Source organism: Mus caroli, chromosome X, assembly GCF_900094665.2.
Source record: "Mus caroli chromosome X, CAROLI_EIJ_v1.1, whole genome shotgun sequence".
NCBI lineage: Eukaryota > Metazoa > Chordata > Mammalia > Rodentia > Muridae > Mus > Mus caroli.
The window spans coordinates 72,714,237-72,721,290 of NC_034589.1; the positions used below are offsets into that span (position 1 = coordinate 72,714,237).

At 43.0% G+C, this 7,054-nt stretch overlaps 2 pseudogenes; one reads left to right on the top strand and one right to left on the bottom strand.

Moving 5' to 3' along the window:
* Nucleotides 1-982: 982 nt before the first annotated feature.
* LOC110286251 lies at nt 983-3,815 on the bottom strand (annotated as a pseudogene).
* Nucleotides 3,816-4,442: 627 nt separating this feature from the next.
* LOC110286252 lies at nt 4,443-5,499 on the top strand (annotated as a pseudogene).
* The last annotated feature ends 1,555 nt before the right edge of the window (nt 5,500-7,054 follow it).

Here is a 7,054-nt window from a genome sequence, read left to right on the forward strand (position 1 = left end):
TTTGAAGGAGTCAAAATGTCTTTATTTACAGATAATATGAAAGTAAACATAACTGACCCTAAAAATTCCACTGGGAATTCCTACAGCTGATAAATATTTTCAGCAAAGTAGCAGGATACAAATTTAATACACACACTTCAGTAGACTTTGTATATGCAAATGAGAAATGAATTTTAAAAGAAGTCATACAAACAACATCTTTTACAATAGCCTTAAAAACATAAGACATAGTGGTGTAACTCTAACCTAACAAGCAAAAGACTTGTATACTAAAAACTTTAAGACATTGAAGAAAAAAAATTGAAGAAGATACTAGAAGATGGAAAGACCTCCTATACCCATGGATCAGTCAGATAAATATAGTAAAAATGGCAGCATACACAGGACTCATCCTGATGGGGTCCTAGTGCTGAGACTGAAAGTGGACATGAGCCCTGCCCCCTCTCCTAGAAGTTACCTCTAATTGATAACCATTCACAAAGGGAAAATTAGGTTTCTCCATCAGAGTCTTACTAAGAACACAAACCACTCCTAAGGCTCTGCCCCATGCCCAACAGTAGATGGCCAACACAAAACTGACTCAAAAGTATTTTCTAAGGTTTTTTTTTTTTTTTTAGTATTATAATGCTTTGTCTGGAGTTTCTCTCTCTCTCTCTCTCTCTCTCTCTCTCTCTCTCTCCTTCCCTCTCTCCCTCCCTCCCTTCTTTCCTTTCTTTCTTTCTTTGTTTTTTAGAGGCCTAGGCCTCCCAACCCAGGGAGGTACTCACTGTGCATTTATTGAATAAACAACATAAAAAAAGGTAGCCATTGCTCTCACTACATGAAGAGAGCTGGAAAGAGAGAAGATTCTAGGTCAACGTGGGTTTGGGTCATTTAAAACCCACATTCAAAGCATATGGCTGGTGATGGTGTCACATGGGTGGGCCTGTTGCTGGACCAGTTCCTCCCTTTGTCTTCCAACCAGTTGCCTTGCAACCATGGCTTATACCTGAGGGATGGGGTAGGAGGCACAGGCAACCAGGCCACACATGTTCTTTACACGCTCAATGAGGAAGTACCCATCATTCCCCCACTGGGAGCCCCAAGAAATTTTTCACAGTCCAGTAGATTAATCCATTCTGTTCTCCATAGCCAGCACCCAGGACTGCATGGTGTACTTTATCTGGAGTTTTATGACAGGATGTACTGGAGTAGATGCCACTTTTATATATCATAAAATCTTCAGTCACCTAAAAGGCAAAGCTCACAGGGTTGTATAGAGCCATAGCCTCTACCACTGCAACCTCATCATTGAGTGTGCTGTTGACAACATTCTTGATGAATGCAACAGCTTTTTTTGGGGGGGGGCTTGCATTTGCACTGACCATTCTTGCCTATGGAAGGGTAGCTGCCTTCTCGATGATGCCCTTGGTGTACAGGATGTACTCGAAGGTCTGGCTGGGGAGACCTCCTTCACAGCCATGATTGTCCTGGGCACAATCCACCAGCTGCTGTTCAGCCAAAGACAGAATTTTCCCACTGGCAATAGCCACAGCCGACCCTAGGGCCTCCGTGATGGAAAAAGTCCAGCAGCTGCCACAGGCCCTCTGATTTTTCACTGCTAAAACAACACTTCCTTTCTTCAGACATTCCACGGAGGCAGGGTAGGGGCCAGTACCACGGAGACAGTTACTTTTGGTGGCTGAGCAGTTCTGAGGCTCTGACCAGAAATATTTGTGTTTTACTTCAGCAAAGCTCATATCTGAAAATCAATGCCATTTTAAACGTGTGGTTCCTCTGGTTGTGGGCATGAATCTTCCTCCATTTGTTGGCAAACATCTGCAGCCTATGGTTTTACTCCTCCAAGCTGTACGTCTTTTGATGCTGTTTCATCCAAGACTTAAAGTGATTTTTTTTCTGTGGCGTTGACTGTCAGCTCAGCGTTGGCCTGCATTCTCAGCAGCCAGGCCCTGTCCAGAGCGGTGGCAGCACAGCGCACATTGCTGTGCTTACTGCCTGGTCCCAGCGAGTGCCCTCTGAGCACCTTTTCTTCCTTCCTTCCTTCCTTCCTTCCTTCTTTCCTTCCTTCCTTCCTTCCTTCCTATCTTTCTTTTTTCTCTTTATTTCTATTTATTTATTTATTTATTTATTTTACCTTGGAGGTCTTTTGCTTATGTATTATGAATTCTAATTTTCGTTTTAAGGGATTTATGAATCCCTTAATGCCAGTGCATGTGTGTGTGTGTGTGTGTGTGTGTGTGTATGTGTGTGCGTGTGCATGTGTGTGTGTGTGTTCTAGATCTATTTGTGTTTCTTGTGCTTTTTATTTGGCTCTTTGGTTTTTTTGTTGTTGTTGTTGTTGTTGTTTGTGTTTTTGTCCCGTTCACTTTTGGTTGCTGTCATTTTATCTTATTTTATTTTATTTTTTTCCAGATGCCTGTTTGTTTTCTGAATCTTCGAGATTAGAAAACACAAGACCATCTTAATATTTAAAATCAACCAGATGACACAACAAGATGACACAACAACTGGGCGTGGAATCTATTATCCTAAGCTCATCAGCTATCCTGTGTTAGAATTCTCCAGGTGGCTGAGGCCACTATGGGGCCTAACCTGAACTAGCCGAGCTACATGGTGCCTGTCTCCTCTCTCTCCCTGGCCGAAAAGCAACATGCCTATTTTTATGCTGCTTTTATTACTATACCATGTGGTTTTTATTACTATAGCTCTGGAGTACAGCTAGGAATTGCAAATGATGATACCACCAGCACTTCTTTCATTATCCAGGATTGTCCTGATTTATTTTTTATTTTTTATTTGTGTGTGTGTGTGTGTGTGTGTGTGTTTCCATGTAAGCTGGAAATTGTCCTTTCAAATTCACTGAAAAATTGTGTTGGAAATGTGTTGGAATCTTGATGCATTCAATATATAGGTTGATGTTTGTAGGATGGTCATTTTTGCAATGTTAATCCTACTGGTCCATGAGCATGGGAGATCTTTCCATCTTCTGAGGTCTTCTTCAATTTTTTTTCTTCTTCAATTTCTTTCTCAATCCATTCATCATTTGTATATATGAAGGCTACTGGGTTTTTTTTTTTTTGGGGGGGGGGTTAACTTTGTATCAAGCTACTTTGCTGGGAGTATTTATCAGCTGTAGGAGTTCATCAGTTAATTTTTAGGATCATTTATGTGCACTATCATATCATCTGCAAATAAAGACATTTTGACTTCTTTTCTAATTTGTATTCCCTTGATCTCCTTCAGTTATCTTATTACTTTAGCTAAGATTTCAAGTACTGTATTGAATAGCTATGTACAGAATGGACAACCTTGGCTTGTTCCTGCTTTTTACATAGAATTGCTTTGACTTTCTCTCCATTTAATTTGATGTTGTCTATAGGCTTGCTCAAACTGCCTTGTTATGTTGAGGTATGCCCCTTGTATTCCTGATCTCTATAGGACTTTTTTTTTTTTTTTTTTTTTTTGGTTTTTCGAGACAGGGTTTCTCTGTGTAGCCCTGGCTGTCCTGGAACTCACTCTGTAGACCAGGCTGGNTCGAGACAGGGTTTCTCTGTGTAGCCCTGGCTGTCCTGGAACTCACTCTGTAGACCAGGCTGGCCTCGAACTCAGAAATCCACCTGCCTCTGCCTCCTGAGTGCTGGGATTAAAGGTGTGCACCACCACAGCTGGCTCTATAGGACTTTTATTATGAAGAGGTATTGGATTTTTGTCACAAGCCTTTCTGCATCTAATGAGATGATTATGTAGGGTTTTATTTTTCTTTGAGTTTTTTAAAATGGTAAGTTACATTTATCAACTTACATATGTTGAACCATCCCTGAGTCTCGAGGATGAAGTCTACTTAATCCTGGTAGACAATGTTTTTGGTGTGTTCTTCTATTTGGCTTACAAGTACTTTATTGAGAAATTTTGTATGTATGTTCATAAGGGAAATTGGTCTGTAATTCTCTTTCTTTGTTGGGTTTTTATGTGGTTTATGTATCAGGATAATTGTGGCCTCATAAAAAGAATTAGGCAATGTTCCTTCTGCTTCTATTTTGAGGAATAATTTAAGAACTATTGGCATTAATTCTTCTTTGAAAATCTTGTAGAATTCTAAATTAGATCTGTCTAGCCTTGAAATTTGGGGGTGGCAGACTTTTTTTTTAACTTGAGGCACACCCCATGGGAGAGAGCCAACCCCTGGCACTATTAATGATTGCTATGCTTAGATACAGGAGCCTAGCACAATTGTCTTCTGAGAGGCTTCATCCAGTAGTAGATGAAACAGATGTAGATAACCACAGCCAAACACTAGGGAGAGCTCAAGGAAACTTGTGGAGGAGTGGGAGGGGAAGGACTCAGGGAGCCAGAGGGGTCAAGGATACTGTAAGAAGACCTACAGAGTCAACTAACCTGGGCCCTTGTGGGGTTCACAGAGACTGAGCCATCAACCAAATAAGATGCATGGACTGGATCTAGGACCCCTACAGATAGGTAGCAGATGAGCAGCTTGGCTTTTATGTGGGGCCCCCAGGGCTGTCTCTGACTTGGACTCTTTTGCCTGCCTGTGGACATCTTTCCTCTAGCTGTGCTGCCTTGTCTGATCAGACTTGATGTGCCAGAACAGGTTGGAACCCAGCGGGATGGGGAGAGAAGAGGAGAAGGTAGAACTGGGAGGAGAGGATGGAGGGGGGCTGCAATAGCAATGTAAAGTGAATAAATAAATTAGTGAACAAAATACAGCTGAAGATTCACTCAAAATTTTGTGCTTAATTTGAAGTAATGCAGAAATTAATTCATGTAATAAAACACCAAGCTCATAATTTTTCTGTCAACAGGCTTTTGACAGCAAAGATATTATTTTACCAATATCTGATTTAAATAATTTATAACAATGTTAATACAAAGAAAGTTTTGGAAGAAACTGGCCCAGCTGCCTCAGCAGCCTGTTCTGAGGGACTGCGGTTCTGCTCCCGCTCCTGTGTCCTTACAAAAGAGAACCAAAAGCAGTGCTTCTCAAAGCTGTGTATGACGTGTTAGTTTCTTCCAGAGTTTCAGTGTTGAGTGATTCATGACCTTTACAGTCAACTGGTTGTGGAATGCTCAGCAAAAGGCAGCAGAGCTTTTGTCAAAGAACAAGAGTATTTTTGCCATGTCTACATCCGGAGTGACAGTTTTGCAGGTGTGGTCACTGCTGACAGTGAATACCCTTCCAGAGTGGCTTTTACCTTGCTGGAAAAGGTACTAGATGAACTCTCCAAGCAGGTCGATAGAATAGACTGGCCTATAGGATCCCCTGCTACAAGATACCAGAACCCCCTGAGAATCTGATCCCATGAGTAAAGTCCAGGCTGAACTGGAAGAGAGCAAAAGCATTCTGCATAGCACCATGGAGTCTTTGTTAGAGTGAAGTGAGAAGCTTGATGCCTTGGTATCCAGATCAGAAGTACTGGGAACACAGTTGAAAGCCTTCTATAAGAATGCTCGGAAAGAAACTCATGCTGTGCAATCATGTGAATCAGTAGCCCACAGAGGCAGGCACTGTATCATCATGTCACATCAGCCCCTGGAGACAAGTGATGCCCTAGAAGAGGATTTGGAGCCAAGCAGACTGGCTGCTTTTATTTTGAAGTTCCCAAGAGGAATGGAGATGATTTAAGAGTGGGAACATTGAAGTTCATATGTGTGGTTGTGACTTTGAGAAAGAATTTGAGGTCCTCAAAGATGTAATGTTGGGAAAATGAAACCATAAACTCTAAGTGGCTCTTATAGGTGCTGAAGAGCATATTCTCAGCTAACCCTGGAAGGCTGTATGGGAGGGAGTCTTTTTCCTAATCCTTGGTATGACTTAGGATTTCATTTGTGCATTAACAATATTAACTATCTAGTGAATGGAGTGGGATGAGGGTCTTGTATGAGAGGGTTGGGGTAGGCAGAGTTTGAACACTCCAGCATTCTACTACCTTGCACTGTGGGGGCTGGGGGAAGGTGACCATGGCCAATAAAAGGCAGTGGTCATTGGATCTCATGTGTTTTGCTTGTCTGCCTGGTAGGACTGGCATCTGGCAGGCACAGGGCCTATCCTAAGTACATTCACCAGTACCACAAAGATAACTTGTGGGAAGTACTTAGAATGGGCTAAAATGGGCAGGATGTGTAAGTAAGTTTTATCAGCTAGCAAACTGAGTGCAGGCTGGGGCTATTCCTGTGTTGGAAGCATCAGCTGGGAGTGTCCATCTTTTGGGAAAGAAGCAGAAACTAGTACCTTCAGCTGTCCAGTGTTGAGGAACACTCACGTGGACTTGCAATTTGAACTTTGAACATCAAGATCAAAGTAGGGGTGCTGTCATCTCTCAAAGCTGGTTTTATTTGTCTCTGTGTCTACAAAATTGTTTGTCCCTATAACTGACTAGGGACAACTTGCATGTTGAGACAAATCATTCCTGTGGGTCCCAGGACAACTGCAGCAGCCTGAACATTTCCAGTGCCCACCTGTGGTCTGTCCAGTTCTGGCCTTGCAAGTCCCTTACCAACCAGAGACAGCTGCAGGGTGGAGAATGTTGAAGGGTTGATCTGAGCTGATGCTACTGTCAGTACAGCCTACATGGTGAACCAAGAATGTGCCAGGTTCCACATCACTTCTTCATGTTCTGCTGTGTACAAACTATATCTGAGAGATCCTGTCTCCCCAAAGGCCACTGCTGGGATGCTGGCCTCTGATTTTTGAGCCAGAGTTGACTCACTCTGATGATCCCTACCCTGATCCTGCTGAGCTGCCCTCAGAGTGCCCATATGGGGAGGGGGATATCTACTGTGGCTTCCAAAAATCCCAACTAGTTGGTGTACCTATTTCTCTGGATACTGCTAGCCAAAGGGTTCAGCCACACACACACACACACACACACACACACACACACACACACACACACCCTGGAGTGGCTTGGCCATCTGATTTTCCCACTGCCACAGACCTCTCCAACCCAGGGCCCCTGGACAGCGTGTTGCTGGCACTTGAGGTGTAATAAATGGCCTGGGGTACTGCCTCTTTCTCTTGCTGCTCTGGCGGGGGGGG